The sequence below is a fragment of the Phasianus colchicus genome, chromosome 5 (assembly GCF_987193195.1).
Source record: "Phasianus colchicus chromosome 5, bPhaCol1.hap1.1, whole genome shotgun sequence".
Taxonomy (NCBI): domain Eukaryota; kingdom Metazoa; phylum Chordata; class Aves; order Galliformes; family Phasianidae; genus Phasianus; species Phasianus colchicus.
In genome coordinates, this window is record NC_143440.1 from 4,060,506 (window position 1) to 4,073,274 (window position 12,769).

Genomic DNA, 12,769 nt, shown 5'->3' on the forward strand with positions numbered 1-12,769 from the left:
TCTATTATAATTATTATTTGTTAAACAGGAAAAAGCCTTTGCTCTACTCCTCCTCTTTCCTGCACTGACTTTCTTGTGGAAGAAAGTGCTCTTCAGACTAATAACTTGCCAAATAGCAAAAAGCTTTTTTGTTTGTTTTGGGTTTTTTTGGTTTTTCTTTGTTTGTTTGTTTTGGTTTGGTTTTTGTTCATTTATTTAGAGCTACATTGATACATTAAGCTTTTGCTTCATTCACATCTCCTTACTTGATTTTTCTGGGCTGAGGTGCGTCTTCTTCCACAGCTTTATCCACATTTGACCATACTGATATTTGGTATTTGAGTAGCTAACCTGTATCTACTACACTTCCATGTTTATGAAGTACTGCTCTAGAGCTCCTCAGAGATCACTTTGAGACATTTTGCTTTGATGCCCAAATAGAGGACAGTATACTTCACAAGAATAAGAACGTTTGGAAAGAGAACTCCAGGGTTCATTGGTCTTTAAAACTGCTGCAGACTGAATAGTTCCTCTAGAACCAGCAGACCAGGTCTCCAAGTTAACAGAAGTTCTTCTCCATGCATCAGACTTGCAGATTTATGACTACTGCATTCACTGTCCATGAGAAAGCTTGATTTGTACTTAATTTATGCCAACATATTTCAAAGGAGCTAAATCATAAACTTGGAATAATACAACTGTGAACCAATTCTTTCTTGAAATACTCATGCTTAGAATATGTTCACTAACGACTCATTTAGCTAAACAGAGTAAGAAGAAGATCTGCTAATTCAGGAAGAGCTAGGATACTCTTGCGGTGTATTTTTTTTTTTTCAGGTCTTTTGTTTGTTTGAATCTATATATCTGCCCTATCTGCACTCATTGATTTGTGAAGTACTCTTGCTTAGAAATGATCCTTAGAAACAAACACATTTTTCAAGGACACGCTCAAGAGAGGCATCTGTGACATAATGAATACAGTAATATGGCAAATCTTTAAAAGAATCAGTGGATTCTTTTGGAATGAGTGAAAGGAGTAATTTCAAAGATGTCTGCGTGCAAATACACTAGCATACACATTTCTCTGCATAGAGGAAGACTGTCTCTAAAAATTCACCTCTGCTGGACAAGAGACAGTTTCCTTACACATAATCAACTTAAAAACTATTTTTACCATCTTGTTAATGTTCCAGTAGAACAAGGAAGTCTTGTTTCCCTCATTTTACATGCGTGCAAACTGAAAGATAGGAAGAGTGACACTTTAACCAAGATAATTTCTTACGTGAAACTTCACCTGAAAAAGCTAACACCTGGACAGTAGGTCTACTTCCATGGTAAAGCAGATCTTCTTTATGCATATAATATTTGCCATGTCAGTAGCAGTTTAGAAATAGCTGAAATATTTATCAGAACAAGAAAACTAGCTGCGCGACAAGCAAACCAACACAGACTGATCAGGAAATGCAACTGTTTCAAATTCTGCAGTAGCCCGTAACTGCAAAAATTGTTTTTAAAGCAGCATGCCATATCATTCCAAATCCTTTCAGGCCTAAAGTACAAGTAGGTTACTAAAATACAAATATGCGTTCTCATATTTACAGACTAGTTTCAAGCCAGAGATTTATTAGTAGTATAATTAGGAAACTAAGAGCTGCAGTGTGATGTTGCTGTGGCTGAGGTATGGTGGGAACCTCATTTCTCAGTCCCTTTTCTTTATTAATCAAAGAACAGGCTTATATGATCTGACTGCCATGCTTACTCTCATGAAGCTATAGCTTCACATGTAGCAACCAGGTGTTGAATTCATCATATCCAATTTTAAATGTCTCAAAACTTTACACCTACAGAGAAGCTAGTCCTCACGTCTCTTCATTAACAAAAGAGTCTAAAATGTTTCTAGGATATGATTCATCTTACTGTAAATTATTCACTCCTCAGGCCCCTCCAGTGACAGCACAGGAGCACTTTCTGACATCAAGGTGAGTCATCTAAACAGATTTTTGCAATTCAAAACCTGATCCTCAAAGTTGATGTTCTCTTGCAACCATTCTTTTACCTTATATATACACACCTGTATTCTCAGATCCCTTAAAAAATAAGGGATATAGATAAGTCATACAAAGTAATGCAATGTTATAGCACTCTAATTTTTTCTTAATTAAAAAAGAAATAAATAAAAGTAAACCAGGAGAGGGGGAAGTTCCTCCCATGTTTTACACTAGAATTTCCCCTGATCTATTTCAGAGGAATGCTGACCTCCCTGACCACTGGTACCATCCCCAACTGAGGCTGCAAACAGCTCAGTACATCCAAAATCGCTAGCATCAGACCTTGTAACACAATCCATTGCATGGGCCACATTTACAAGTTTGTCGAACATGTTTCTGGATCCCAACTACACAAACTGTTGATTTTGTCAGTCTCTAGCTTTAAGATACCTCACTGGTATTTGTCTTAGAGTCTATTCTTCTGAAGGGATTAAGAAATGATCTTGAAAAGAAATACGAAGATATCATATGACTCTGCTTCAACTCATTTTCTAAATACTTTCCAATGCCAATGTGGCAATACTAACATTTTTTTTAATAGTTTTTACAAATAGGATACACTATTTGACAGACATTCTGTTCTAGAGCAACTTCAACTAAACTATTCATTTCATTTCCAACATTCTGCTTCAGAGAAATAACCTTCCTTAGGGAAATTCTAATTTCTTAAGTTATCTAATCTGTCATAGGACAGAAGTTCACAACCACTCAAAATAGGAAAACAATTTAGATTAAAATTTCAGGTTTTGAGGGAAGCTTTTTGTTATTAAATTTTGAACATACAATAGTAACTACAAACTATTTAATCAAAAGTAACTGTTCAACTCCTAGGAGAAAAAAATAGCTATTCAGTAAGTGTATGTGTTAGGTAAAGACTCAATCGAGATAGCATGCTCAGTTAAATTCTTCTCAAATTCTGTCACCCAAACAATTTTCCAGTATAATCACCAAGATAAGGTGAACATACTCTACTTCTCGGCTTAATTATTTCAACTCTAAAATCTAAATTCAGAACTACAAAACACCCCTAACTAAAACTCTACAAGCATCTTCTTTTTCATTCAAAAGATGCAAATTAAATTTTAAGATCATGCAGCAACAGGAGGAAATGAAACAAACAAGGAAAAATGGTTAGAAGAGCACAATTCGCTGGCTGATTTGGGGGACTTACTCTCCACACAAAACTTCACAGAGATGTTGTCTATCCACGTGAGGCTTTTTTTTTTAAGCAGAAAATAATAGAAATATAAGATGACTAGGCTGCTTAGGCTTTTCAGTCTCCTACAAAACTATAACAAAATTACTGCTGACTTACAGCAGCGTAGCTTGGGAACTGGACTAAAAACAATCATTGTTATTGATTTTAAAAGAACCAGACCCAGTAAATAATGCAAGATTGGCCCCACAAAGGACAGAAAGTCGTCTTTCTCAGAACACTACAGGGTGTCTTTTATCTGGAAATTCCAAGGTGCCTTTACAAACAAGATCAATATAATTAACTTTGATTTGAAATGAACAAAAAATAAAATCTCCTGATGATAAGATCCTCCAGAATACCTCAATAGGAGGTTAACAACCTGTCTACAAGGCTGCAGTGTTTACCTGTCTTCATATAGCACTCCTGAAAGTATGAGAAACTCAGATAACAGCTACTCAGACCTTCAATATCAAAAATGTGCCAATACCTGCAACATATAAGTAAAAAGGCCCTACACTGAGACTATAAGGACCTTCATTCCCCACAAGTACACTCTAGTCAGAAATAGCAAGTTAGCCATTTGATTTGAGCTTTCAAGAGTTGTGGGAGGAAAAAACATAAAAGGACAAACTACAAGGTCAACTACTTCACACGATGTATCTAGAGAACTCTGCACTTTATAATACATGCACTATTCATGTTTGTTAGGGTTTTTTGTTTGAAGATAAAATTACAAGGTTCTCAGCACAAAACCGGTTGGGCTCAATACCCAAATGGTTAGTGCACATTTAAATTTTGACAATTTTTTTTTATAGCTTTTCTTAAAATCTATCTTGAGCTGTTACTTCTGAGGTAAACATCCTGCGGCTCTGATCCTGGCTGTGAGCATAAGACTTGCATGTAACCTGCAGGTAGCTGAAGCAAAGAGATAAACACACTTGTCACTTTTTCTGGTGAAGATGCCAGCTTTTACCATATTCAAGCCTGTTTTGCCACAGTAGGACTAAAAGTAGCATCTGAGTCAAAAAAAATACCTTGAGTGGAGAAGGAGATATCACACATACTTTTCTTACAATCAAGGCTAATTCTTACAAATTCATGTGAATTTACTTATCTTCAGACATCTCAATACAGAGTTGAAAGCTACATACGCCAATTACAACTTTTCAAACAAGTTCTCCAACTTGCCAAAGATATTTTGGCTGTCATTTTACCACTTGTGAGTAACCACTGCTGAGTGCCAGAGCATAAAACATGCGGTATGAGGGGTTTATATGATAAAGTGACATAGATGCAAGATTAAAAAAATCTCTATTAAAGTACCCATTGAGTAGTAAATAGTTAAGTCTATCTTGCACCAGAAAGCAATAGGTAAAAACATTCATCATCACAGCACAAGACATCACTGGTACTTAAGATTTTGCAGCAATATTAACCCTTAAATAACATTCTATGAGAACAAAGAAGTAAAACCATGGTTACGTGGCTTATCTCCATTTTGTAATGAAATGTTAAGATTATTGTTGGCGTTCTACATAAAATGTTTGTTAAGTGTGAACTGGCAGTGCAGAAACTTGGCTTCCATTACGTCTACCTGCATTATGTAGGGACAAGCTAGTCCCTGGCCCAAGATCTGCAGCACACGGGTCTGCACAATTGGCAGTTTACAGCCTAGAAACAACCCTTCTTCACAAAGCATATGGAACATCCTGTTTTCTGTTTCAAGGCTACTCTAAACCTCAAGGTCGTTTCACCTAGCGCAGTAAGACAGATGTGACTGTGAGAAGATTCAGGCTCTCGACTCCAAGTCCTTTCTGTACAGCTGCAAAACACAAATTTAAAAATAAGCCAACCACAAGCAACCTTCCTGCTAACCTTCCCCCTCCAAAAAAAAATCATCTGCTGAGAAGTTAATTGCCTCATAGTATCTTGTCACAGGATCATCTCATCAAGGCATACATGTGATCACTAAATGATTTGTGTGCAGTCAAATAATCTCATCCATATTCCACAGCTAATTTCCATTAATGACTGAAGGTAGCTATGGGTTGAGGACCCTGAGTTTTACTTACAAACATCCTACCTGTGCTCCCCCGCTCCCACCAGAGCCCTGCCATCAGTTGTCTCAGCACTACACAACAGCACACAGCTCTCCCCAGAGCTGCCAGTGCTCCCCATCAACTGCTGCTTCAGTAACCTGGCACAAGGATGACTCATTCACATCCCCCAGTTCTCACTGAAGGTTCATCAGATAACCCTCATCTGTTTTCCCACAGATTTCGAACTGCCCATTTTATCCTCGGTGGTTTGCTCTCTCATAATAACTAATTGGGCATGACTGAGAAAATGTATGAAGCATACAATAAACATAGAACAAGCCATTATATTGGTTCTAAAATTAAGTTTTGATGGAAACTCCCAGGCCAACAGGCAAAAGCGTTACCCAGGGACAGCATTCGGGGTTGGAGCTCATTTCTTTCAGCATCTGACAAGCTTTAGAGGTGAAAGTGTGGTTCAACAATGAGATTTTTCACTGCAGACTTCAATGGGGCTAGAATTTCACCCTGGAGACACTCTACAGCACATCCTTCAGTCAAGTTTAAGGTAAGTGGCTGGTGTGACACAGAAGGAGTCAGCTAGGGCTGAGGAAGTTCTTTCAGTTGCATTAGTTGGCATAGTGATTTACTTTCATTCTTATCATGCTGAAGTGAATGCTGCTAGACTTGCAGCACAATTATGTAATGCAACTTCCATTGATTCCTTCATTAGTGACTGGCCTCACAGGTACAAAAAAAAATCATAAAACCAGAAATAGCATATAACCTTACTGTTATGCTGAATTCTGCTCCTTCATAATATCATTGTACTGGTACTACCAATTGTACTGGTTCTTCACATGGTTAAAAACTAGACACAGTAGCCAATATCTACTGCGTTATTAAAAGATACATCTCACTAAACACTTATCCATGAAAAAATTGAGTACTTCCTGAGCTCCCAGAAAAACTTTGCTACCTGAAATGTGAGATAGGACTGCCTTAGCTATTCCCTCAGCAAAAAGCAGTTCTCACCCCACAGGCACTCTGTTGTCCCCACATGCTCAGTACTGGGCTCACTTGCACCCTGACACTCAAAAGGACCATTCAAAGATATCAGAGGACTGGACAGAGATCTCCCACATACAGCAAGTCTGCAAATATGCCAAGAGGCTCTGCACAACACATGAAGTGAGAGAACAACATACCATCACTGCAGCAGGAATCTTACTGCCACGGCCATGCACATCCTATCCCCAAACCTTGACACCTTCCACTTCTGAGCACCTGTCAGCTCCCCACACACAGGAAGCAAACACAATCACTCCTAAACCACTAACTGCATTCAGGGCTGGCAGTTTGCTTGGATACCAAGCAGTGAAACGACAAGCAACAACAAATGATTCAAGCAGCCTCCATATATTTCTGCAATAGTCTGACAATTTTGGATGAGGTTAGATTTCCAAGAATTACTTTTTGGGAATCATCCCCATTTAAAACTGTCAAAGAAAGGTTTCCCAATAACCAGAGCACTTCAGACAACTCAAGGCTGGTTTCACACAGCCTTGCTGCTGTTTTCTTGGTCACTCTCACACCCCACAGTGCTCTGGAGGTTTTACATCGTTTGGAAAGACTCTGGATTATTTGCTGTATAGAGACTCAGATCTGAAGTCAGCTTCTGAATAGTTCAGAAGGTTCCCCTCTGCAGTCTGGCACAGGTCCAATGCTTTCCATGAAAGTATCTGCTCAAATTATACTACCATTTTTCAATTCAGCTCCAGTATTACCCTCTGTGACTTCCAGTTCTGAACTCAGCTTTCAGCTAACCATTTCACAAAGGAGAAGAGTTCCTTTACGTTGTGGATCTCTGCTGGTCTGCCCAGTTGATGCAAGATAATTGTTTTTACAATCTGAAAGGAAGAACCCAAACTATTTGCTTCACGTAACTGATTCTCCAATTATGACCATCTCCCTTCTGTCCATGCGACCCCATTAGCACTCCAGCAAACGAAAAGAGAAACTTACCAAGCAGCAGGAGACTTCTGAAAAAGACCCAGAGAAACTCATCTCCACATACATTTCAAATTATGCATGCTAAATTTTTCAGGGTCTGCTCTCGTAAGTAATCATCCCAATTTAAGTGATTACTGCTTAAGTGATTAAGTAATAAATTCTTTTAAAAAGTCAAAATGCATACAGAACAAACAAAAAAAATCTGAGAATGAGATAATACACCTGTTCACACATTTTATGAAATGACAAACTCAGCTGAAACTTACCAGTCTTGGTTTAATGTTATTTCCTCTATGATTCTCCATCCTCTCTAAGCAGGAGCTATACAGTCTCCCTGCTGCAGCACAGCTCCATGCCAGGTGCTGAGCTTGCTGGTACTGCCTGTAAGCAGTTATTTTCTTCTACACATGGGCAAAGGCAGCCAGGCACGGCTACAGATTATGATTATCTCTTTTCTATAGCACTTTTTCAGCACTGGCATAAATACTTACAACCTTCTTCCCATACTATCAATGCAATAGACTAAAGAAAAATTTAACAAAGTTCATCTAGGGTTAAACTAAGAAATTTTCAACATAAACTAGATTAAGACATGCCATCACTCACATCCATACTATCATTCTGTTGATGTTGAGTATCCAATGAGATGCCCCAGCTATTAAGAAAAAAAATTAAGAGAAAATATATATTTTATTGAGTCCAACTGAATGCATGCTAACATTTCCTTGCAGCTTAAGTAGACTAACTCTAACAATACATGATGGACAGCAGCTGATATGAAAAGCCAGCTGGAGACCTCTCTTACACTAAAGAAGTTATTGCTTTTCTGTCAACCAGAAGGAACAATCACTAGGTGAAAACTCCCAACTCAGAGTATCACCATGAGAAGTTGAGTGCATCTGTAATGCACAATTAAAGCAATCTGACTAAGCAACCAGCTCTGTGACAATTTTTGCTACAGATTAAAGAACAAAGAAGCAATCTGGGACGCCAGAAGTTTTCAGCACAAATTACCTAGCTCTGTGACACTACCAGCATGCCATCTCCTCTTCCAAGGGAAAGTGTTTCAAAAGTAAAGCAATGAATATCCCTTCAAAAGGATCCCTTAATTTTCAGTAATTTATTGTTTTAATCCACAAGTGTCCAACCTTTTGGCTGGCCCAGGCCACACTGAGTGAAAAAGAATGGCCTTGGGCTGCATATAGGTTGCTCTAAAGGTAATGCCTCCTATTTATTTCCTTGGAAACTACAACTGATACAATGAGCACAGCAGCACTTTTTGATAGAGCAAATTCCTAGCACATTACTCTCGTTCAAATGGCAGTGGGTACAATTCTTAGTGAGTTCTCAAGGTATTCAAATGTTTGATGAAATTTTATTTTTTCTATGCTTCATCCTTGACAATAATTGTTCACAAGTGTGTATAGTGCCAAAAAGCAATGATATGAATACAGTGTGGCTGTGAGCCAAGGAATATTTCTCTCTGCAAAAGACAGTGCTTATAAAAATCGGGTACAGAGACACAACCAGACTTTTGAGTTGAATATCTGATTGCAACTCTATACATTCTATGTGAAAATTTGCAGGTCATGTTTTTACACTGATTGAAAATGGAATTAAAAATATACAAAAATGTGATCTTGAAACCTGTTCTCAAATTTCTTTATCACAATGAAAAGCACTGCTGCATATTTTTTTCCCCGTTCAGGACTGTGTTTAGCCAATGTATCAAAATGCATACAGCTTGTTGCCCTAACTTGAGGCAGCACTGCACTGCACCCTCCTCCTGGCTTTGGCTGCAGCTCAGCTAGGGTTAAGGGTGCAACAATGCTTAGTCATTGCTCAGTGACAGCATAGCACAAGGGGCTGCCACGTTGTGAGCTGTGCCAGGTGACGTGCGGCCAATGGGCTGCAGGTTGGACATGCCTGTTTTAATCAAAGTCACTGAATTTGATTAAGAGAAGTTGAAAACTTCAGGCTGGCAGCTGGAAAATCTTATTTATGAGGATTCAGGGGGTACTGGATTCCGTTGTTTGGATTACATTGCTTTAATTTATTTATTTTTTCAATTAATAAGGTCTCAATGCTCATGCATATTTTATTCCTTAGTGCTCCATTCTAACAGAGGAAACAAAAGATGCCAACTACATGTATTTCAAATGAAAACTACTTTAGCTTTATCCAATTTCATAATCATTTTCTTGTACTTCACCAACCTCCCCCATCAAACAGCTAAGAGTATCCATCAAAACCATAGGCTGAATTCATAAAAAAAGACACTAACATCTATTGGAAAGCATTAATTTTCACAGAAAATTGCCTTCTCCCTTTTACACCTGCAGACAGAGCTGAAAGAAAAGAGCCCTTACACTCTGCACAGGTGAGTACCTTTGCAGCAGCATGGTTGATGAGAAACAAAAGAACCAAAATAAAAAGCAAGCAGCCTTCAGCTTACCTCCCCAGAGCAATTAAATACACTGAAAAATATAAACTCAAAATTGTTGTCTTTATTGACAACTTAAGGAAAAAGCATTTTAACACAGTTACTACCACCGGTTAAAACTGAAGCCCCCGTGCTGCTACTTCAGTCATTGGTGACATTACAGCCTCTGTACAGCTGAAACTAATTCTCAAACTGAAAGGAAATGGCAGCTATTACAGGCACTAACAATCTCCTGGGGTTGAAAGTCTCCTGACAACACAGCCATGCACTGCAGGATCCTTTACCTCTGCTCTCCAAAGAGAACAAATCTGGGAAGGTGCTTGGCAGGGCCTATTTCATTACAGAGCCAATTTATTTAACGATCTTCTGACAGTCACTCTAGGTTAGCCCACATGGTCATCAGAAAGGCAACCTCTGACAATCTCCTTTTCCCTACAGTAGGAGAGGTACAGATAACTAATGTTTTAAAACAAGATTTGTATGCCACTAGTGGATTCAGCATTGGGGATGGAAGGAGCTGAACAGCATTGTAATTAATTTTCATGTTGCTTTCAGCATAGGTTTTACTTGTGCAGCAGCTGGACATTCATAACAAATATAGTCTTCTCATTTTTCTCAACTTTCTGAACCTAATCAAAATGTTCCAAATCCAGTGACGTTTACAAGTTTGTAGCTTCCTGTGTCTCATCAGCTCCAAGCTCTAGCACCAAACTCAGCAACAGCTCTCACTCTCTGCTTTCACAAAGGAACACCAGAAAGAGCATGACACAGTAGGAACTGATTTCAAAAGGTCACTATTGTACTTGCACCCGAATATACAATCCTTCCATACTTATACCTTCCCCACCATCTCACATACAGATCATTACAGTAGCAGCAATTACACTGTTTTAAAGATTACCCTTAAAGGCACCGAAGGCCTCAGGTAGCTTTCCCTAACCCTGCCAGGTCTGAAGAAACAGAAGTCAGCTTTGACTTGAATCCAAAAGGCAATCAAGTACCAAATGGCAAAGCAATTTTACAAATCGGATTGAGGTGGGTGGTAAGGCTGTGAAAAATAAAAGTAGATCTAACTATCTGTTTACAACTCAAAAGTTTCTTGTCCAATGCTTTCTGATTATCTGCAGTTCTTACAGGCCAGAGGCTACATTTCAGTATCAAAGCAAATCCTGTAGCAAAAGTATTGGGAGTCTGGATATTTCTCCCAATGCAAATAGTTTCAAAGCAATCTCACATACAGGCGAAGTTTAAGAGCACCACATTCTCATATCACTCTTCAAGTATAGTCTACCAAATGTACAGTGTTCTAGTTGCTAAAAAGGAGTAATGCTCCCATGCAAATTTACACACATTTGAAAGTCGGTAAAGTTGCAACTTCCTTGAAGAAATTCAGTAGTAATCCAAGGGGTGAATTTTCTTCTTCACTTTTGTCTTTCTCTTAAAAAACTAACAAACAAGAGATGGGGAGTAGAAACAAACACAGCACAGAACTCTTTCTCTAGACAGATACTCTTCAACCTAACTTCTTGTTATGGTGAACTCTATAATAAAGAGTGCACCTCTGCAGGATGTGGGACAGGTAATGCAATTGTATTTTCCTTCCTTGTGACTTTCCATTAAGTCTGCCAAAGCATCAATTCTCATTAGGCATCCTGAACTTTACCAAGAGCCAGTGAAACCACCGTAGCCCAAAATGGTAACATTTACACAAAGCCTACAGTCTTTAATACTGGACTCTGTACACACATTAAGCTACAGCTTTTCTAACTCTAATATTCAGAAAGCTTCAGGGTTTTGGTAGAGCTCAGAATTACCCCTCATTGACTTGCCCTTCTATAGGCCAAGCAGATCATTTTCATATCTTCTGACGCCTACTGTAGTGTCAGCCAGAATTGCTGGTGCCAAGATGAAAAAGATGCAAATTCATTCTTTGAGACCAAAGATACAGGGGGTTAAAATATAAAGCAAACTACAACACCAACCTGCACAAAGGTCTCTAATTAACTGAGCTGAGATATCACAGCTGAGCCAGGAACCCCCTCTTGTTTAATTTAAACTTCTACTATTATCTGCCCTCAAGTCAAGCTTTCAAAACTATTCCCATCACGTTGTTCAAGAGTTGATATAAACAAGCACAAATGCGTAGCCAAATAGCATTTAGGTACGGATCTGTGTTGGGAGTAGCCTAGAGGACACTCATAAATGCATGACGCCTGCTTAAGGCTACCTAGCAGAGACATCTATACACATTTATCTCCTCATATAACAGTATACCTAATTCCATAATCTTATTTATCTACTGCTGTCTGTTACTGTAAAGAAAATAAACCATGATTCTATGCAGCTCTAAGATAGAATTCTATACAAGACTAGCTTTTTGTATCGTCTTCCTTCCATGTAGTATTCAAGAAGGCAGACAGTGATAAAATATGATGGTCTTCCAAGAGCACACTTGCTATTCATAAAAAAAAAAACATTGGACATGATGAGTAATCTGTCCCAAAATCCATTATGTCAAGAAACAGAAAAGTACACTGTGGTAAGCCAAGAAATAATAACAGATGAACAAATAAAAGTTGGATAAGTAAATCAAAAGACTGAAATGAAGACAATCATTTCATGCCTAAATGAAATTAAAACTGCTTTAAAAGCACATAATTGCTTTTAGGGTCCAAACAAAAGGATTTAATGAGCAAGCTTGCTTGAGATGAAGTTTTTACTGTCAATAATTAATGCAGTTGCAGAAAATGGTTTCAGCTTTCTTCTAAAACAGTACCTTACAGTTACTTCAGTCAACATTAAAGCTTTTCCAGATGTTCCAACGACCCCTTACTCCTACAATAGTCCCGTAACTTTTTTCTGTCCACCTAAATGGAACAAGGACTTTAGAAATAAATATCAGCTGTCACTTCACCCATTCAAGTGCCACAATTCCAAAACCCATGTGCTGGACAGATCTCCTTACTGAAGACAAAAAAAATATTTTGATATTTATTCCAGCACTAGAGTAACTGAATATAATGGTTGTTTTCCTCATTCCTAAAAACTATTT

At 38.3% G+C, this 12,769-nt stretch overlaps 1 protein-coding gene across 4 annotated transcripts in view; it reads right to left on the bottom strand.

The window, feature by feature from the left end:
• Positions 1-12,769, bottom strand: part of NELL1 (neural EGFL like 1) — a 283,549-nt gene that overhangs the window by 232,479 nt on the left and 38,301 nt on the right. The gene's annotated exons all lie outside the window — the stretch shown is intronic.